Raw genomic sequence first — 22,332 nt, 5'->3', positions numbered from 1 at the left:
GAAAAGAAGAGGTTTCATTTTAAAAAGGAACACTCAAAGAACACAAACGAACAATTTTGAGTGGAAAAGTTGAAGGAAAAAACAGAAGGAAGGAAGAGAGGGAGGAAGACAGAGAGAAGGAGAAAGAAAGGAAGAGAGGGAGAAGAAGGAAGGAAGGAAGAGAGAGAGACAGAGAGAGAGAAAGAAAGAAAGGAAAGGAAAGGAAAGGAAAGGAAAGGAAAGGAAAGGAAAGGAAGGAAGGAAAGAAGGAAGGCAAGAAAGAAGGAAGGAAAGAAGGATGGAAGGAAAGATGGAAAGCAAGAAAAGAAGAGAGAAAAATCTAAGAAAATTAGAGAACTTACAGAGGAGGTCCAACATACATCTAATCAGAGCTTCAGAAGGAAAGAACGCAGAAAGTGGCAGAGAGAAAATCATCCAAGAAATAACTCAAGAAAATTTCCCAGAATGCATAGACATGAATTATCAGATGGGAGGACACCCACCACTGCCTAGTGCCAAGAGCGTTCCTAACACTTGCAGGGTCTGGGGCAGGAGTATATATGGAGGCCAATATGCCATATGTCTAAATTTTTAAAGTTGTAAACAAAGTTAACAAACCAATAAATGAAATATGCTCTATCCTCCTACCTTGACAAATATACCTGCAGAACTACCTGGAAGTTCAGGTGCTGATACAGAATACTCAGGTTTTTGTAGTTCTGCTCCAGAATATGGAGGTGTGGAGAGAGCTGGTCCCTGCTGACATCCCTCACCCACTTCCTTTCTCTTCTAACTCCTGGATCTGTCCCACACCATGAGAAGCCTCAAGTGCATGCACATGGACATTCCAAGCTCCATCCCTGTCTCCCACTAAGAGCTGTCCCCTGGCCACTCCATAAGAGTAGGGATACAAACAACAGTGGTCTATCCTCAGGGCCAATGTAGGAAAGATGCCTGCATGGGTCCTGGAAGTGGGCTTTAGGCTATTTGGGCAAGGAATCCCAGATATGTACCTCGGTCATTGTCAGGGCATGGGTACTTAGTTGCCTGGTGGGTGAAAAGATACCCACATCGAGGCACATCATTGTGAAACTTCAGAACACTGGGAGAAAGAGAAGATTCTAAAAACTTGGAGAGAGAGAAGGAATAGGTTTCATACAAAGAGCCACCATTATAAGAATAACAACAGACTTCTCAACAGTAATACTAGAAACTAGAAGACAAGAAAATGATACTTTCAAAATTCTGGGGGAAGTGGCTTCTCACCTAGAAGTCTTAGTCAGCCAAGTTTTCAATTAAGTGTGAGTATTGAATAAAGGCAATTCCAGGCACATAAAATTTGTTCCCCATGCACCTCTCTTTGGAAGCTACGGGTGGACTTGCCACACTTAAATCAGAGAGTAAACCAGGAGGGAGACAGAGGACCCAGTAAAATGAGAGGCCCACTTCAGAGAGAAGTGAAGAGCACCCAGACTGGGTGTCCTCATTCTCTGTTGCTGCATAACAGTTATCACAAACTGAAAAAATGCCCACCGGTCAGAAGCTGGTGGGGGGCTTGGCTGGGTTCTCTGCCTGGGGTCTTTCAAGGTTGAAATCAAGGTGTTGACTGAGGCGCAGCCTCACCTTGAGGGTCTGGGGAAGGATGCACTTCCAAGATCACTCAGATTATCTGTGGAATCAGATTCCTTGTGGTCGTAGGACTGACATCCTCACTATCTTTGTGGCTGTTGTCAGCTCCTAGAGATCACTTTTAGGTCCTTGCCCTGTGACCCCCTCCATCTCAGCAACAGATAACACCCCCAAAGGGAGACTCTCTACTCGCGATACTTCTGACACCAAGTGCGTTTTCCAAACCAAGCAATTCTCCAGTTCTCTGTGGACACCAACTACGTGTCCTCCAATTTAACTCAAGTCTGACACTACCCACAGGGCAACGGTTCAGTCCTACAAGGCTGCCCCCACTCTGATGCCAATCACAGATACCAAGTCCCCAGGTTACACACACTTCCGTTCGACTAGGCTACAAATTGGGGTTCCCACAACTCCCCTCCTTGGGTGAGATAATTTGCCATAATGGCTCACTGAACTCAGGGAAACTGCTTACTATTACCAGATTATCATAAAGGATATAAATGGACAGCCAGATGAGTGAGGTCTGGAAGGGCCCTGAGCACAGGAGCTTCTGTCCCCATGGAGTTTGGGGTGCGCCACCCTCCCAACTCATGGATGCATTCACCAGCTTGGAAGCTCTCAGAATCCCATTGTTGAAGTTCTCACGGAGGCCACTGGGGATTAACTCCATCCCCAGCCCCAAGCCCCACCTGGCTCCCTGGAGGTCATGGGATGGGAGCCTGAGGCTCCAACCCTCAAAACACATGGTTGATTACCCAGGTGACCAACCCCACCCTGAAACTACCTTGGGGCCCACCTAGAGTCAGTGCATTAGCATAAACTCAGATGTGGTTGAAAGGACCTTGTGAAGAGTAACAACAGATGCTCCCATCACCTGTCACCCAGGAAATGACAAGGATTTTAGGAGCTCTGGGCCAGGACCTGGGGAGGAAGACCAAATACATATTTCTTAGTATATTACAATCTCACAGTCCAGCACACCGAGGCATTTCGCTCAGAGTCCATCCAATTTCCTCTCTACCACCAGCCAAAGAAAAACACTCTGCATGGACGAGGTCAGTGCGATTAGATGAGGCCCGCCTGCAAAATCTCCCTATTTTAAAGTCAACTGATTAGAAGCCTTATTCACATCTGCCAACATCCCTTTGATGTGTGACATAACATAGTCACCGGAATGACATCTCATCATGGCCATGGCTTTTACCACTCGGGAGGGGGTTACACAAGGGCCAGGCTCTCTGTGGTCACTCTCAGCATCCTGTGGCCACAAGGAGAGTGGCAGCAGATCCCTCAGGGGGTGGCCCAGCCACCAGAGCGGATGGAGGGCAGGGAGATGGCTTCAGGACGGAACTGACTTCAAAAATGTGTTTGGGGGCACCTGGGTGGCTCTGTCGGTGAGGCATTCGACTCTTGGTTTCAGTTCATGATCTCATGGTTTGTGGGATCAAGACCCATGTTGTGCTCTGTGCTGGTGGCACGGAGCCTGCTTGGGGTTCTCTCTCTTCCTCTCTCCCTGCCCCTTCCCCACTAGTGCTCTTTCTCAAAATAAATAAATAAATTCATTAAAAAAAGTGTCTGAACATATTGAGAGATGTCTTTCATACCTGGGAGAGGGTTTGCATTGTATTCTGGATACCATTAAAGAAAAGTGAGCCAAAACACTAGACAATTAACATCTTCCCAGAAGACAAAATGTCGCTCAGGAAAGAAAAGGGATCTGAGGTGTCTGTGTGGCTCAGAGGTCGGAATAGTGCGACATAGTCATAATAATGTGAAACCAGAGCATCGATCTGACCAAAACCCATCTATTTTTGGAGGTTAAGGACAGAGCAAGTGTGCTGGAGGGAGAGTGGGACGCTCACACTCTCTAAAAGCTAGGAATGAGAGGGGCACTTGGGTGGCTCAGTCGGTTAAGTGTCCAATTTCGGCTCAGGTCATGATCTCATGGTTCGTGGGTTCAAGTCCTGCATCAGGCTCTGTGCTGACAGCTCGGAGCCTGGAGCCTGCTTCAGACTCTGTCTCCCTCTCTCTCTGCCCCTCCCCGACTCGCACTCTGTCTGTCTCTCTCTCTCAAAAATAAATAAACATTAGAAAAAATTCAAAGACTTTATTAATAATGGCAAGACAGTGAAAGCAGGCCATTACCTCACGCCCGGGGCCCTTCTGAGAGCAGGTCACAGGCCTCGGAAGCCAGACTTTCTAGCCCATAGGAGCCCACAACTTCCCTTTGGTTAAGACAGCTGGGATGGGCTTGCCTCTGTTTGCAACTAAAAGAATCCTAATGGAAAAGGTTTTCCCAAACCCAACATCTCCTTAATTCATGTTTCCAGCAAGCATTTTCTGTCAGGTTCTACAATGAGGCGATTTCTCTAATGCTGAGACAGGAGAGCAGGAGTGAGGGGGCTGTGAGCACCAGAGGGGCTGTGGCCTGGAGGCAGGGCATGGAGGCCCCCTGGCTCTCCCCAAGGGGTTTGCCTCACAGAGGTGCGGATGTCACCCTGAACCTTCAAGGAAGAGCAAGACTTTGTTGGGCACGTGGGGAGGAGGGAGGGCATTGCAGTAGAGGAGGGAATGCACGGTTTGGGGGAGATGGCAGATGGGGGGCTGCAGGCAGTTGGGTCAGGACTGACGCCGAGCTTACACCCAGGGGATGATGGTCGAGAATGCCGGGAGACAGGTGGACAGGGCCTGTGTTCTGTGCTTTAGGTTTTAGATCTTGTCCTGGAGGCAATTAGAAGAGCCAGAAGGATTTTTTTTTTTTTTTTTTTTTGCCAGAAAGATTTGTAAACTCTAATTTCTATTTAGTTATTTTTAGTTTGAAGGATCTTTCTGGAAGTGGTGCATGGGGTGGGCTGGAGTGGATCAGATGAGGCAGCAGATAAGTGCAGAGACCATAGTGAGTGTGTGCATTGGGGCTGAGGGCTCCATTGCAAGGGCTGGGGGTGAACCTGGTTCAGTGTGGGGTGCTCACAGCCCCCTCACTCCCGCTCTCCTGTCTCAGCCTCATCGTGACGCCTGACAGAAAATGCTTGCTGGAAACATGAATTAAGGAGATGTTGGGTTTGGGAAAACCTTTTCCATTAGGATTCTTTTAGTTGCAAACAAAAGCAAGCTCATCCAAGCTGTCTTAACCAAAGGGAAGTTGTGGGCTCCTATGGGCTAGAAAATCTGGCTTCCGAGGCCTGTGACCTGCTCTCAGAAGGGCCCCGGGTGTGCAGTAATGGCCTGCTTTCACTGTCTTGCCATTTTTAATAACATCTTTGAATTTTTTTTTAATGTTTACTTGTTTTTGAGAGAGAGAGAGAGAGAGACAGAGACAGAGACAGAGACAGAGAAAGAAGGAGGCATGGAATCTGAAGCAGGCTCCAGGCTCTGAGCTGTCAGCACAGAGCCTGATGTGGGGCTCGAACTTATGACCTCGAGATCATGACCTGAGCCGAAGGCGGATGCTTAACTGACTGAGCCACCCAGGCACCCCAGCAATGTCTTTGAACTTGTGTTTTATAAGTGAAGTCTGGTGGGGCAACAAAGCATGCATGAGGGTAGAGGAGGCATGTGTAAACGCACCTGCCGTTCCTCGACACTTGTGCAGGTAAAGAGTGGAGACCCCCTCCATGAGCACAGAATTCTGGGGACCCACAATGTCGAGGAGTTCAGCAAGACTCAAAGTCAGCAGAAGGTACGCCTTTTACGTGTATGACTGACTAACTGTGGGTCTAACACCCCAAGAGAACCAGAACTTGCTTCAAACGCAGAGGAAGGCAGTGGTGCTCTAAGAAACAGAACAACCAAGGAACCGCAGCCCTACCTTTCTCACTGCGTGGTACATCCCCGCGTCTGTCCCAATGACACTGACAAAACCCATGTGGAAGGAAACAGTGCCTCAAGGTGCCCTTGCTTCTGGTCCTACCTCACACAGCACTAAGCTGAAGGTGGAGGGTCGGTAGAGTGTGCTCCTATCAAGAAGTGAAATAGAGACAGTGGAATTAACTTTGTGCACCTTTCTGTTGTTCTGGGAAGAATAAAACATACACACACGTGCCGTGCCGCGCAACGCAAATTGTGGAACTCGATAATTCCACATACGTAAGTTAAATGCCCTCACATTTGAATTGAAAACTGTCACTGCACGTGTAAAGGTGGGCAGCGAAATTCAGACAAGTAATTTACAATTTTACTTTCTCTTGACTTGGAATGTCATTAAATAGCAAATTAAAAAATGCCACGAGAAGTGGACAGAGGCCAGAGAAGACAGAAAAAAAGCTTTCTATTTTAGCACCTTTAACAGCACTCTGCTCCTGCATATGGAACTAGGGGCCCCACAAGTGATGTAGCCAGGCCTGAGTCCATGAGTAGATCCGGCTTCAGACACCACCTGAGGCTTCAGGATTTCAAATCACACAATCAAAACTTGGCTTCTGTCTGCCTCTCAGCCTGGCCCTCCTGCGCCCCCTGTGGTCTCAGGTTTCATGCGGTGGCAGGACAGTGGCGGCGGCTCCAACACTAGGATCTGGAGGCTCCTTCCCGGAAGCCCCAGCAAAAGGGCTTCCTGTCCTTCCTGAACCCGCCACTCCTGTCGGGAGACGTGGTGCCCAGATGGGCTTCATCCAGGTCTGTTTACTCAGCCCCACCTGCACTGAGAGTGGGGGAGGGGAAATCAGGCCACAGGGATCAGAAGAGCAAGAGGCTTAAGTTAGTAACACGGTTCTCACGTACCCCTTCCTGGATGCCCGGTGGCCACACCCGCCCTCTCTTCTTATGCTAGCTCTTTCCTAAAAAGAAGCATCTGCCTATACACAGAAAACGTGTTTACCATCTCCCCCAGGGGAGACAACTCCAAGTTGTACCAGGGAAAAGGCTGTAATCTCTCTAGGGGATGTGCTGTCCTTTCTGTGAGATGTGGGGTGCAGGTCCTCACGGTCTGACTTCAGATGGCTGAATGATGAATTTGACCAGCTCCAGCACACAAAGGAACAGGGCATTTTAGCAAGAGATCTGTAAATAACCCCACATAACTCTCACCTGGAGAGGGGAGAGCGGGAAAGAGTGGTCGCCGGTCCAGGGCACGTACGTTCTCACATCCAGAATAGCAAGAAGCCCTTGCCCTGACAGTAGTCCAAGCCCCTGGCCGGTCGGTCGGGCCCCAGCCCCCCCATTCTGCTCTGTGCGAGGATCAGCCACAGCCTTTGTTCTTCTCTCAGACCCCCGGTTGGGAGGTCTGTCGTGGAAACATCTGAGCTGGGTACTGGGGAGAATATCCCTTCTGGAGGCTGCTTGACTTCAACAGCCCACCGCTTATTGGCATGAGAGAGAGCATACAGTATGAGTAATCACCCACTTTCCTTTGCCAGATTTGGGGTTTTTCTGGCGACAGAGACCCTGAAGGCGGGGGTCAGCATTCTACCTCCTTGCTTCTGCCTTTTCCACAGGCTAGATCCACAAAAGCCAGAGATTCAATCAAGTCAGAGTCTCTGGATAGGACAGGTGGCCTGGGAATTTCTGATTCCCAGCACCAGGCCCAGGTTTGGCCTCCACCCCAGGATCTCAGTGTCATGGCGGCATGCCGGGCCAGTGTTGCCATCTTGGCGGCCGCCCACACGTGGGTTTCTGCTGTGGGGAGAGTGGAAACCATATCTGCCGAGGTGGACAGCACTGCTCTCTGCCCACAGGCTGCGTGCCAGCTACGTCTTTACACAATCAAAGAGGGACCTTGCAGAGACCAATGCTGAGAAGGGACCATGAGCCAAGGAGCATGAGTCACTTAATCTTCTGCGCCTGGGTCAAAAAATAGAGGGGGGAAAAGACTAGCAACAAATATATTCATGTTGCATAATTTTAGAAAAGGAAGGTTTTTCAAAATCGTGAGAAAAACTCAACGACCAACGAAACCATCGTCTGTCGAGGATTAAAACGTATCAAAGAACATCAGCAGCATTAAGGAGGGGCCGCAGGAGTCTCCAGACACCTCCTGAGACTCATGCGTCGGGGAGGCCTGAGTGGGTTGATTAAAGAGGCCATGACGGGGCTGAGCTCTGTTCAACCACCACTGGGACTCCAGAGGGTCCGTGGAGCCAGCGGCAGAAGCCCAGGGGACAGTGCTTTTCCTCAGCTGACGTTGAGAGCAGATGACCACACCGCACATGACAGAGACCCAGCAGTAGGGCAGTAGAGCTGTGAGCAGACACATCTGCAACAAGATTCTCTGGATGCAGCCTTTGGGCCACGCACGATCCTTGCTGTGATACACGCTGTGTGTCGGGCATCCGTGGCAAACACGTGCAGTCGGCGATATTGTTGCCATGTCGACCAAGCATTTCCATGGTCAGCCGTGGGGAGGGATCAGCTGTAGAGACCAGCGATTTGGGTGGAGGGCCCTCGTGAGTCCCTGTGACTATAACCCAGGGAGACCCGTGCAGGTGACCCCCTGAGCCCCATGCTGACTGTCAGGCCTGTCCTCACACAGTGAGGCAGGCTCAAGGAGAATGCTTGGGTCTAGGTCACACTTGGATCAGGGCGGGGCAACCCTCTTCCCCTGAAGTGGGGAAATCGCCCGCCCGTTGTTGGCCTAAAGGCGATCGGGATTGCAGAAATGCTTCAATGAGTCTTTCCACGCTCATGCCCTTCAGGACTGAAGAACGTGGTCCCCCGGCTGCTGAGGATGCTCTGGGGATTGCCCCTCACTGAGAAGGCTAGCCTCATCCAAGGTCATGGCCTCTTCCTGGAGGCCTGACTCCAACATGGTAGCTTCGGGGGTAGAAGGCTCAGCCACCCACCCAACCCCACTCTCAGAGGCCACCTTGACATTGCAGCCTGACTCCTCCCCGTGCTGCCTTCTTACCGTCCACACAAGGCCCCCAACCAGCCTCCCACATGCTCACCTCCATCTCAGAAGCTGCTTCCCGGCAGCCCAGACTTCCACATAGCACTTGTGTGAGTTTCCTGGAGCTGCCCTGCCAAGTGACCACAAACCAGGCAGCTTAAAACAACAAATTTACTCTCAGTCTGGAGGCCAGAGCCTGAAATCGGGGAAGTGGGGCCCTGCAGCCTCCGGAGGCTCGAGGGGAGGATCCTTCCTCACCTTGTCCAGCTCCTGGTGGATCCAGATGTTCCTCAGTCCGCATCCAGGTCACCCTAATGCTGGCCTCAGCCACGTCTTCACCTGGCCTCCCCCTGTGTGTCTCAAACTGTCCCTCTCCGCTCTTATAAGGACACTCATCCTCGGATTTAGGACCCACTCAGATAATGCAGGAGGACCTCATCTTGCGATCCTTATTGTAATGACGTCTGCAGAGAAGCTCACTGGAGATACGGTCATATTCTTAGATTCCGAGCGGACACATAGTTTGGGGGCCACGTTGGCACGTACTGCATCAGTGCAGGCTTCCACTTCTATGGCAACAGTAAAGGCAACGTGTGAGCTCCCGGGAGGGCAGGGTCTCTGTCGCATTTGTTGCGGCCTCCAGAGTCCCCTCAGAAGGGGAGACGTCGTGAACACGGCATCAGGCCCTGCCCCGTAGAGGGGGCACTGTGAGCAACACAGAGCGTGGGGAGAGGCAGCCCATCCCCCGCCGGCACCCCCAGAGCTGCAGCTCCTGATCTGTCAGACCACTCCAGGACAGGTGAGCCGGGGGACGTCACCAGTAGTCAGAGAGGGAGCAGATGTGACACACCTTGAACATCTTCTGAAACTTCCACTGAGAATAAGGGAAGAATACCCATTTTTCCAGGGGAGGTGTCAGGATCAAAGCTGAAGAGGCTTTGGTGGGGTCCAGGCCGGCCACAGGGACCCTCCCCGGTAACATGGCCCTGAGAGTTCCAGCTGGGAGACACCAGGCTCTACTTTCCATAGAGTGGGGAATGTGCTACTTCAACTGTCAAGCACATCCAGGGACGTGCTTTTTTTGTCCACCTGTACCTTGACTTCCAAACTGGGACCTACTTTGGGCAAGTCCTGGTTTGGATTCTGGCCCTTCTGCTCCGGTCCAGGGAGCCTGGGATGCTCAGAAGGCAACATGGAGCTGAGATGGGAGATGATACCAGAGGCCTCTGGACCCCGTTCCTTCCGGGAAGCCAAAGGATGTGGCCTGGGGTCAACAGCCACGGGAGGGGAGATATGGGATCTCAAGAGGCAGCACCTGAGGGGGACAAGCCCCTTCAGAGAGAACAAAAGACGATCGCAGAGAGTGAGGTGTGCTCGCAGGTTTCAGGGGCCTGGAGGGACCATGTGGGGAGTCTGAGTTCAGCCTGGGACTTGCAGCTCCTGGCCTATTGGGTGAAGCCATGCTTCCCATCCCTCCTCGGGTTGTCTTGGGGCCCAGCTGAGGGGACGGAGTCAGGGTTGGAGGCGCAGCAGCAAGAAGCTGAGCTCTGGGCTCAGACAGGGCTGGGCTGGGTGAAGCTGGGTGATGTTGGGCATGGGGAGCATCAGAGGAGCATCACCGAGTGGGAGTCTGGGCAAGAATTAGCTGGTGCCCGGCCCGCAGTGATGGCTCCACCTGAGAACTCTTTCCCTCCCTGGGGGACGCTGGCCACTCAGTGGTCCAGGAGGACTCCATGGGAGTCTTCGTGTCATGGGATGGTGGCCCTAGGATACAGGGTGCCCCGGGGGGCCAGGAACCCACGAGGGATGCCTTGATCATCACCTCACTGTGTGTTTATGGTTTAACTCACTCTGAGGCACACGGAAGTGTAATGACTCGCCTCGGGCTCGCCCCAGCTCAAGCTGCCGAGTCCTGTCTACCGCGGGGTTCTAAATTAGGGTGCAGCACGCTTGGTGCACATGAATCAGGGCACAGAGAAGCCCTCAAAACGCCACACACGTGGTTTTGAGCGTTCACACATTCATGCACGGAGGCACGGCCCGCCTGACGGTCCCATCTTTGAGTACATAGGAAACGCTTAGCAGCACAAAGCAAAGGAGTAGGTGGGTGTGAGGTTGGTTGCAAGGATCCAGGAGCAGGGCTGAGCCCCTCCTTCTCGCTCAGGGAATCAGAGGTTCTGGGGGGTTGATTCTCTGTAGGAGGTGGGGCCAGGGCAAGGATCCAGGCAAGAGCCCTCAGGCGTGCTCTTCTGCTACCTGGCGGCCTCTTCTTCCCCTTACGTCCTTCTGTTCCTCCTGCCACTTCTCTTTACCCCCTCCACGTGTTCCAGCACATGTGTGGCCACCACCCTAGGGTGGGTTTGTCCTGCCGCTACTACTCTTAACACTCGAAACTAGCCCACGGGCGAACCATGACCTACACAAACTTCCACGGGCAACAGTAGACCTCACCTGCTTAGATGGTGAGATGCTCTGTGGCGCGCATGGGCCAGTCCAGGGCAAACACAAGCGGCCAGCCATCGAGACGTAGGTGGACCAGGCCTCATCCGCTCTCTCTGGGCACGGGTGGGCCCCACTGTCTCGTGACCCATGGAGGCTCCTGTCCTGCCCCCAGCAAGGGCCCTGCCCCACCGCCCCCTGTCTACACCTGCTCAGGAGTCTGACTCGCAGTGTGCAAACTAGAAGTCACTACTGATGACGTCACAGCGTCCCTTGATTGGCCACAGCACAGATGGAGAGAAGATCAGCCTGTAAAAACGTTCCTATGGCCAACATGGTGACACCAAGTGTACGAAATGGGGCCACCCTGTGAACGGTCACAATGAATGCAGCCGAGGCCCACGGAGCACTTACCGCATGCCAAGCACTTACTAGGAGGCAGGCACCTTCCGCACACTCTCTTGTCCAATCCTCTCAACAGTTGTGGGACGTGAACACTATTATTATTATTATCTCCATTTTATAAACAGATCGCCCAAAGTTCAGAAGCTTATTCAAGGACAGGCCCGGCTGACCTGGAAGTCGGAGCGTTTGGTCCCCTTCTGCAGAGCGAGCGTGAATCTGCCATTAATTGCCTAGTTGGGAGTGATCAAACAAGTTCTATCACATGCCATCACCGAGGTCCCCTCCAGCTCTTGGAAGACTCCCAAATACCTCCTGGTGATGGATGGAGGGCAGGCAGAGGAGGAGCGAGGAGGCCAGGAGGCACTGGTCCCAGCTTCGTCCTGCTGAGTGCCCTGAGACCCACCCAGTAGGTTGACCTCTCCAGCTTTGCCCCAGGCCTGAGCCAGCAGCACACCATCTGGGAGCATCTGCCCTGCACAGCCCTGGCACACAGTCCCCCCAGCCCCTGCTGTACTATCTCCGTTCCCCAGCAGGGCTTAGGCTGGGCCCATGGCTGGACTCACACATTTCTGGAAACCTAAGTTTAAGCTGAGGGGTCCAGACACACCAGAAGCTAGCTGTAGAGGCCAAGGAAGTTCTGGAAGATAACTCACCTGAGGAAGGGAGGAGCCAGGCCCAGCAGTGGACCCTGTGACAGGCAGCTGTGTGGACGGCCTGGCAGCCAGGAGAATCACGTGTGGTTCACAGAGAGCTGGGGGAGACAGAGGGATATGTGTGCTGTAAATACAAACAAATGGAGCCGGTCGACCCTATAAAACAGGCACGGCCCTGACGGTTAGAGCAGCCGCCATGCCCAGAGAGAGCAGACGAGGCCTGAAGAAGCCACTGCGGCCCAACTATCGGAGCATCCTCACTGACATGGATGTCTTCTCGGGGACCGTGATTAGGCCTGTGGTCTCCACTAGTGTGGCAGCTGGCTGGGCTTTGAGCACTTTCCTCAGCAGCCTGGCACCAAAGGAAGGACTCAGGCTCTGGAGACCCGGGGTTCTAGTCTCACTTTGGCCACTTCCTTGTAGTATGCCTCGGGGAGATTAATTAAAGACTCTCAACCTGGGATGGGTGATTCCAAAAAAAAAAATCCACAAATTCTAATACCCCTCTCTTCAGGAGGTGGGGCCCAGTACCCACCCCCCTTCTTGAGCATGGGCCAGACTTAGTGACTTGCTCGCAACTAACAGAATAAACAGAAGTGACAGTGTGCAGCCTCAGAGACTTGGTTGTAAGGGGCATTGTGGTTTCCTGCCTGTCCCTTCTCTTGTCCTTGGACCACTTGCTCTGAAGAAGCCAGCTGCCACATCATGAAGAGAGGCCCGCCTGTGAAGAACCGAGGCCTCCAGCCAACAGCTGTGTGAGGGCACCATCTTGGAATGGATCCTCCAGCCCCACACAACCCCGACCTCATGAGAAACCTTTAAGGATAATCTCCCGGTTACGCTGCTCCTGAATTCCTGACCCATGGAAACTGGGACAATAAGAAACGCTTTCTGTTTTAAGCCAGTGTATCTGGGGGGATCATGTGTTATACGGCACTAAATAACAGATACACAAGCCCATCTCAAGGTACTTGTCAGGATTTGCTGAGAAGACACATTGGAAGGGTTGGATACCCCACACACTCAGTCTGATGGCTCCTTCCCTCTCTGGGGTTTCCATGCTCCCATCCCAGGGGCTAAGGCTTGGACTGTGGGTTCTGCTCACTCAGGAGCCAGCCCTCCAGCCAGGTTCCTGGCTTCCTTCTCATTTCCCCCAGTGTGCCTCCTGGCCTTGTCCAGAGACAGTGTCACACGGGGATGGGGCGGGGGGGTGTAGTGGACCACTCTCTTCTTTTACACAAAGGGTCAAAGAAATCCATTGGCAACCAGTTTAATCCAAATCCTGTGGTAACCTTCTGTATCAAGCTCTCTTCCCAGGCTCACCTTCTACACAGCACAGTCGGAATGTCCAAACTGTAAATCAGTTCACACCATTTCTTGCTTAAAAACCTCCAGGGGGCATCTTTAAGTTCGCTGAATAGACACCATGAGCAAAGCCCACCCTCAGAATTGAAAAAAATTATGGACAAGAAATTATCAGTGAACTTAAATGGTGAAGACATGTCCAAGGGGGCTCAATCCCTTCATGAATCTTGTGATAGACAAATATGTGGAGATGGCAACTAGTGGGCAACAGAACAATACCGGAATGGTGGTAATTTGAGAAAATACTATCATCATGTTAGAAGCCTTGGAACAAGTATCTACAATGGGTGTGTTCACTGGAAGAAACCAACTGCTTCCATATGTCCCCTCTCCATAGCACCTGTTTTATTACAATATAAAAATCAGGTTATGTATTTTCATACTGAACTTTTTTTTTAAATAAACTTTTGTAACAGTAAAACACACACACACACACACACACACACACACACACACAATCCCAACTCATACTGTGGCCATAAGACTCATGACATGCCCTACCCCTACTCTATGCTCTTATTACAGTCTAAGCTCCTCTTCCTTATGGCCCTCAACTATGTGAAGCCTCCACACTTTGTCTCTTCCACGTGAAGCATTCTCCCCCCAGACCTTCCCAAGGCTGCCTCCTTCCTGTCTGTGTCACTTCTTTGGACACCCAGCCCTACACAGGTCCTCACCACCACATTGTCCTATTTTTTCCTTTTTATCACCAGCTAAAATGACCCATTGGCTTGTTATTTGCCTGAAGGTCACTCTGGAGTGCAGAGATTTGCTGTGTTCTCTCCAGGGCTAGAATGGTACCCACATCCAAGAGACACTTGAATGTCTGTGGGTCAAGCGGCTTTTTGAACATCAATGAAATTCCCTTTTGAAAGCTTTGGAGGCAACTTTTTTTCATAGAGAACACTCTGGAAAATCCTTCCATAAAAAGAACAAAGTACCTTCAGACTTTCTAACAGCAGGTCATACCTGTGTCATGATCACTTTAACCCAGGAAGGGTCTTATTGGGGATTTTGAAGCAAACTGGTGTTCTGAGGGTAGACAAATCATGGGGTCTCTCTGGGCAGCTGTCCCTCTGTGGAGAGCAGACTTCTGAGGTCCACATGGCCCTACCGTGTAAACGTCTTCCCACCCACCAGGAGGGCTGGGATGAGCAAGGGGAACATGAAGAAGCCAGAATGTTCTGAGGTCCTGGAGGTTAGAAGAGGGAAGAGAGAAAGGAGGAAGCAGGACATGGCAGGGGGCTCTCAGAACGAATGACTCCTCCTCAGCTGTTGTCCAGCACTCAGGGCTGTGGCTTCCAGGGCCAACCACCTAGGACTCTGCTTTGCTTGTTCCTTCTTGCAGGACCTGGGGAGCTATGCAGGCTCCCGGAGAACCTCAATGCCAACTGGCCTCCTTGCTTCTCTTGGCACTTGAACACCAACGGAGTCGTCTTCTACAGATAAGGTAGCATCAGTGTTCTGCTTGAGGTACTTCTCCTATTCTCAAGACAGACCCATCTCTACACAGAATCTCCACTCAGATCTGCCCACTCACCTCCTCCAAAACCCCCGTTCACCACACACACTCTGTTCCCAACCTTGGCCTTCTATGTTCCCTGACCTGCAAGACTGTTCCACCATGCCATCTCCTGAGAGAGACCACCCAGACCAGTCTGGTCCCATCCCCTTCACTGTCCTCTGGGGGCACAGCACTGCCACGCTTTCAGCTCTGATGAGCGTCCTTGGTTAGTGCCCATCTCCCTCGCTGCAACAGTCCCATGAAAGCAGGGACTTGCCTGTCCTACCCGCCACTGTGCCCCAAGGGGACAGTGTGGGGATTTCCTGGCACTCAGCAGATGTTGAGAACATACCTACTGAGTAAAAGAAAGACTAGGAAGCTCTGCAGTCAAGGAGGCATTGCTGGAAATGCAATGAAAATGATGGTTGGGTCTGGAGAGCTGGGTGATGACACAGCTACAGCCTGGCTGTGTCTCCTGGTGGGCAGATGTGTGCAGAGATGCTGACAGGGCAGGTTGTGTCCAGTGTGTCCCTTCTGGAAGGGATGGGCCATCTGGGGAAGCCCAGGACATGGTGCCAGGCTGAGACCTGGCCCTGCCTCCTGTCCTTTGCCCAGAGAGTGTGAGGTCTGGGAAGGATGTGATAGATGGGGAAGGAGATCTTAGCCCAGGAGAAGTAGAGGAGCTGGAATACCCAACAATGGAAACACTGAAGGTCAGGAGAAAGTGCTGCGACCCAATAGGTGCCCAGGGAAAGTGACCAAGGGAAGCTGCTTGGATCCATGCAGCTGAGCACAGAGCATCCTGCGTGTCCCCCTTCTGTGTGAGGAGCCTGGGTAAGAACAGCAGCTTCCGCTAAGAGGCATGAGGTCACTGACCCTGGAGAGATTTGGGGCCAGTCCAAGGAGTTTAGGACACTTGGGATCAGCCACACTTGTACCCAAGAGAGCAGGAGGGACCAGAGCAGGTAAGAGGTGGGCAGGACCAGCCAGAAGGGACCTCACTGTTCCGGAGGCTCCCCCTTGGCCACGCACCGCCTTACTTGTTGGATTCAAGGAGGCCCGGGGTCCCCGGGGAGAGGGCCAGAATTGGATGGCAGGGAGGCCATAGAAACATTCAGATCTTAATGCCCGGGGCAGCTGTGCTGGTAAGTGCCAGCTGAAGTCAGACTCAGCAGGTCTGGCCTTGTCTCCTGACTGGCCACATGCCTTTTCCATGTCGAGCCACCCAGATTTCCACCAACCCCTGGGGACACTGTGTTCCCTGGAGCTTTGGTGTCTGGTCTTTGCTCTCGCTCGAATTTTCATGACCCCCCAATCCCCACCTCATCCTTCCAAGTTCAGCTCAGCTGTCCTATCCTCATGGAGGTTTTCCTGAGCCCAAGGCTGGTCTAGGTTCCATGGTCCCCACCAAACACTCAGCCTTCCCAGAGCCTGACTGCTGGCATGGATTTCAGGCTGTGATTCCAAAGAGATGAGAGTTTCCCGCTAAACTCAGCCCAGAGGCTCAGGGTAGAACAGATGTCTATCGACATCTCATTAAATATTTGCTGAATGGATGAGCAATTGAACGAATGGGTTGAAATTGCCCACCCTCTTGCAGATCCCGTCACCCCTTCCCTGGCTATGTCTGCAGGTAGGGGCTACCATTGCTGTGGACAGGAAAATGTGGGTTCTGTAAGTATGCTGGGACTGTTGTAGCAAAGAGAGCCCATATGGGCTGGCTGCAAGTGACGCTAGATCCCCCCAGAGACTATGAGGGCAAAGTTGCAATTCCCAGGGACCAGACCTTTGAAGTCTGAACCGAGTGCAGTGGAAGGTTACCCAGGATGCACACTGCCATGCTGATGGGACCTTGTCAGCACAGGCATGTCCTCTCTTGGCACCCATCTCAAACACATAGATGAGATCCATGTGTTTCAAACATCGTTGGCATTGCCGTGGACCAAACAAACAACCCGCTACTTGACTGCTGTCTCCATTCTGTGTGACTATTCTGCCAGGATTTTTTTCCCCACCTCTCGAAATACGTAATCTTTCTTGACTGGCTGGAAAGGTGGTAAAACAAACAAAAAGTGGCAAAAAGGAGTTTAATTAAAGGGCACGGGCTAAATAAAAAGGCCATCTCAGTGGGTTGTGCATCTGATTCCTGATATGGGCTCAGGGCTTGATCTCGTGGTTTGTGAGTCCGAGTCCTGAATCAGGGGCTCTGCGCTGACAGCACGGAGCCTGGTTGGGACTCTCTCTCCCTGTCTCTCTCTCAAAAAAAGAAGCTGTCATATTTCATACTTTCCTTGGCACTATACTAAGGGTAATGGGTGAGCAAGAGGTGGGTGGCTGGTTTTCTGCCATACGATTCTTCTTCAGTTGTCTGAACTGGGAAGGGTTCTGCCGGATGTTTCCCAGGGCGCAGGAGCAGGAGCGGAGTGCAATTTTGTGCACTCCCTCGAACAGACAGTAGTGGGGTTGATCCTCACCTGCTCGTGTTGGGTGGGGGTCGGGGGCAGAGCCCTAGGCAGAGCCACTGAGTCCACACGCTGACGATCAGCTCATGGGAAGTCCTCTTGCTGGCCAGACCCCCTGCATTCATGCCCGGGAAGCAGCTCCAGAGCCTGGGACTGGCTGGAAGAGGGCTGGGAGGAAGTGTCGCAGAACTGGAAAAACCTGTTCTGGTGTGGGGAAGGCTGTGTGGCAGGAAGCCACGCTCCCGAGCTGAATGGGGAGACATCAGTGCAGGCCCTCCATGGTCTCTGCCAAGCTTGAATGGTCCCCTATCTCTCTGGCAGGAAGATTTTTTAAACTGCATATAGATTGGGTAAGATGCACTTGTTTAATGGGGACAGAAAGAGGAGACCAGATGAGGGACTCTAAGTGTTAAAGGACAACCTGAAAAACCTGCCAAGGAGGGAAAAGTCTAACAAAGATGGAATTAGGCATTTGCCCGTCTGTTCGCCTCCATCTGGGTGGATCCAGGTGCTGTAGGGAAGTTCACAGAAACAGAGGGAAAACCAAAGACAATACCGCTCTTCCGGGCGGGTCAAGACTGATGGCGAGTGATTGAAGTGCAAATCACAGCTGCAGTGAGAGACCACTTCATACCCACAGGAATGGGGGATGGCTCTAGTCAAACATGTTGGGAACAGCAGGTGTTGACAAGGATGTGGAGACGTTGGCGCCCTCACTGCTGGTGGGAATATAAAATGGTGCAGCCACTTTGGAAAACAGTCTGGCAGCTCCTCAGAGGGTGAAACATAGAGTCGCCCTCTGACCCACCAATTCCACCCCTAGGTATCTACCCGAGAGAAATGAAAACTTTGCACACATGCAAAACCTTGTACACAAATGGAGACACACTATTCATGATAGCCCAAAGTGGAAAAAAACGTCCATAGGCTGCTGGGAGGAGAAACACAATGTGATCCATCCATGAAGGGAACGTTATTCAGCCTTAAAACAAGAAGGAAGCACTGACACCCACTACAATGTGGATGAACCTTGAAGACCCAACACTCACTAAGAGAAGCCAGACACAAAGGACCATATATTGTGTGATTCCATTTCTACAAAATGTCCAGAAGAGGCAGATCAATGAAGACAGGAAGCAGATGAGTGCTTGTTGGAGGCTAGGGGTGGGCAGTGTGAGGGTTAGGGAGATGATGACGAAGGGGTGAGGGATTTCCTTTTGAGATGGTGTCCTAACATGGATGATGGTGATAATCACAACTCTGTAAATACAAGAAAAGCCACTGAACTGTACACTATAAATGTGGGTGAACTATATGGTATGAATGATAACTCAGTAAAGCCATTTAAGGGAAAAGGGTCCTGATGGGCCAAGGAGTCTCTTCTCAGGCTGTCAGGGGAATGTCCCATAATCCCTCAAGTCACCACTGGGTTTGTGAAATGACAGACCAGAGTCAGGCAGGGCCAGCAATAAAGAATGCTCTTATTATAATAAACGTGTAAGATAAGGGGTACAGATTCCAGCCCAAGGCAACCATAGAATGTGAGGATTCGAAAAGAAAATGGCACCAGGAAGATGAAGAACTAACACGGACCAATACATAACTGCAGCAATCTTTAGTAAGAGCAGGGGCTTGTTTTGCAAGGCTCTGCCAAGTGTGCTGTATGCTGGAGGAGCCCTTCTAGGCTCCTGTGTTCCCCAAGTGCTCATCACAGCATCGCCACACGTCCCAGTCTCTGGCTTGTGGATAAACTGAATACAAGGTATCTTCCCTTGGAGGTTCTAAGCTCCTTTAGGACAGAAATCTCTTGTTTATTTTTCTTTGAACACTTGATGTCTCTAAAATACTAACTTGTACACCGTAGGCACACAATAAATATTTGCTTTAAAAAAACACATGGTGCGTACCTCTACTTGCGATAATGGTAGTCTAGGTAACTGGTCCAACCTGCCCAATGGCAACAACTAAAAAGGCTGGGAAAATATAGAAAACAGTGAAGAGTGAGCATGATCATGAGAATCACTAGGCCAACATCTAGGTGGGGCAGAGATCTCAAGAGGTGAGCCTGGCATCAGGGCTGCTCTCATCCAGGGGCTACTTGCAGATCTGAAGGGACAGCTGAGAAGCTAAGCTGCATGTGTTCCAACTTTGTGGGGCTATGGGGAAAAATTACTATCGGTAGAGGCTCTGGGAACCACCCCCTGGTTGAGTTTCTGATTTCAAAGAGTAGTACATTAGAAGAAAGGGTGACCCAGGAGTAATGCAGCTGCTGTATGACCATAGTCCAGCTGCATAGCATCAGGAACCCCAGAAAATACCCAGCCCTGAAATAGGATTACAGATGTCCCACATTGCTAGTGTCTCCAAGCACCTGGCAAAAGAAAAATAAATCCTTACTGGAGCAAGATACCATCATCCCAGGTCTCAGATTATGTTACAAGTATAAATCCAGCACAGAGATAATCAGGCTCATGGGGCAGCTTGATAGTAAATAATAGGAACCACAGAAATAGCTCCATGGGGGCTCCCAGATACTATGATAAAACATTGAGTATAAAATAATTCTGCTTGCTATATTCAAGAAGACAAAAACCAAGCTTGAAAATTTCGGCAGGGAAGTGGAAATTGCATTTTGAAGAGCCGTGAAAGTTTTGAAAAAGAATCCAATATGTGTTTTAGAACTAAAATAATATATGATGATCAGAATTAAAAACTCAGTGGAAGGATATAACAGAAAATTAGACACAGCTAAAGAGAGAATTAATAAAACGAAAGTTCTGAGTGCTGTATATGATTAGTACAAGAATTTTGTAAAGGTTGTTTCATTTTCCTGCAAAAGTGAACTTCTTTTGGAGCGCCTGGGTGGCTCAGTCAACTGAGCATCCAACCCTTGATCTCAGCTCAGGTCATGATCTCACTGTTCGTGGGATTGAGTCCCACATTAGATTCCATGCTTGGTGTGGAGCCTACTTAAAATTCTCTCTCCCTCTCCCTCTGCCCCCTCCTTACCTGCGTACATGTTCTCTCTCTCTCTCTCTCTCTCTCTCTCTCTCTCTCTCTCTCTCAAAAATAAATAAACATTAAAAAATAAAAACACTGTTAATATTTATTTTTGAGAGAGAGAGAGAGAGACAGAGTGTGAGCAGGGGAAGGGCAGAGAGAGAGGGAGACACAGAATCCGAAGTAGATTCCAGGCTCCGAGCTGTCAGCACAGAGCCTGACATGGGGCTTCAACTTATGAACCATGAGATCATGACCTGAGCCAAAGTTGGACCTTAACTGACTGAGCTACCCAGGCACCACCTCCTGAAAAGTAAAATTTAAAAAATTTTAAAAAGTGAACTTTTGCTGGTGTTTTCATCCATCACTTTGTAAAGGTAAATACCTTGTTCTTTAAAAAAAAAATGTCATAAATATGTTTATGTGAAACTTGTTTTGAAGATGGTGCTCTTTTTAATAAAGGAAAATAGAAGTGCCTGGGTGGCTCAGTCGGTTAAGCGTCCGACTTCGGCTCAGGTCATGATCTCACGGTCCGTGAGTTCGAGCCCCGCGTCGGGCTCTGTGCTGACAGCTCAAAGCCTGGAGCCTGTTTCAGTCTGTGTCTCCCTCTCTCTCTGACCCTCCCCCGTTCATGCTCTGTCTCTCCCTGTCTCAAAAATAAATAAAATGTTAAAAAAAAATAAAAAAAAAATAAATAAAGGAAAATATGTTTATACATGAAAAAAATTAATGTAAAAAAGCAGTTTGCATTTGAAAGAAAGCCTCAAGAGGCAACAAAAAAACAAAAAATAAAACAACAAACCTACACTAATACTCCTGGTTGATATAACCTCTAACCTCCTAATAGAAATTTTAGCATAAAATCATGGCCCACTCTAATACCACTGGGCACTAAGCGGTAATCTCCCTGCACCTCTCTGGAGAACTCTGAACTGGGTTGTTTTGCAGGTCACAGAACACAGACCAAGAGAGAGGAGACTCAAACTTATGGTTTGAAGAAAGAAATATTACTAGCAGAGGTCACGGATGCCCCATTTGAGAGTCAGCAGTGATTGAAGGAGAAGGACTGAACAATGCCAATAAGGTCACGTTTGCCTGCCTATTACCTTGTCTGCCTCCCACTGACTTGTTCCCTGCTTGGGTGAAGGGTGTGTGTGTGTGTGTGTGTGTGTGTGTGTGTGTGTGTGTGTCTGTCTGTCTGTCTGTCTGTAATCAGTAGCTTCTCTTTGTACATACTAAATTTATGTTTTTATGCCTAATCCTGAGTTAACACTTGGAAGAAAACAATCTAGAGTGGATTATGAAGAGACAAAAGAACAGAAAATATAGTAAAATAAGATATAAATTATATGGAAGGAATATCTAACGTTTAATTGGAGTTTTAGGAAGGAAGGAGAAAAAGAATGAGGAAGAAGCAATATTTGAATGAATACGCTGAGGATTTTCCATAATTGATGAAACATAGCAATCTACAAATTCAAGGAGCTAAATACATCTCAAGCAGGATAAATAAAGGGAAATCCATACCTAGTACAGAAACTCCAAAAACAAAGAATTTTAAAAGTAGCCAAAGAAAAACATGACTTTCAAAAGTACAAGCTTTGCTAACTTTTCAGCAGCAAAACTAGAAGCCAGAGTAGTAGAATTATAACTTCAATATGTTGGAAGGAAAACCAAACCAAACAAAACTTGCCAACCTAGACTTCTACCCAGTAAAAAAAGAAAAAAAGATCCTTCACCAAAGGGAATTCTAGGCTGTACTTCAAACAGGGAAAAAAAAGAAATTGTCCCAGAGGGGAGTTGGGGATAGACGTAAAAAACGAAATGCCAAATGTGAGGGTAAATCCAATGAACACTGACTTTATAATGTCTTATTGGGTTTATGATATAGAGAGAATGAAAGTTCAAAACAATAAAAGCATCTAATGTGAGAGAAATGTAAATGTTCTAAATTCCTTGATTTTACTAGGAGAGGTTCCTATGTGATGATGATAAGTCAAGGTTGCATACTGTAATTTCTAGAACATCAGTAAAAACAATGGTAAAAGCCTGAATAACTACAAAACTAACAGA

General features: G+C 49.9%; 1 pseudogene; it reads left to right on the top strand.

Annotated features, from left to right (window-relative positions):
• Positions 1–13,365: 13,365 nt before the first annotated feature.
• LOC109495044 lies at positions 13,366–13,884 on the top strand (annotated as a pseudogene).
• Positions 13,885–22,332: the final 8,448 nt, after the last annotated feature.

This window comes from Felis catus, chromosome E3 (assembly GCF_018350175.1).
Source record: "Felis catus isolate Fca126 chromosome E3, F.catus_Fca126_mat1.0, whole genome shotgun sequence".
In the NCBI taxonomy this organism is placed as follows: Eukaryota; Metazoa; Chordata; class Mammalia; order Carnivora; family Felidae; genus Felis; species Felis catus.
This window is presented reverse-complemented; position numbering and strand designations above follow the sequence as displayed.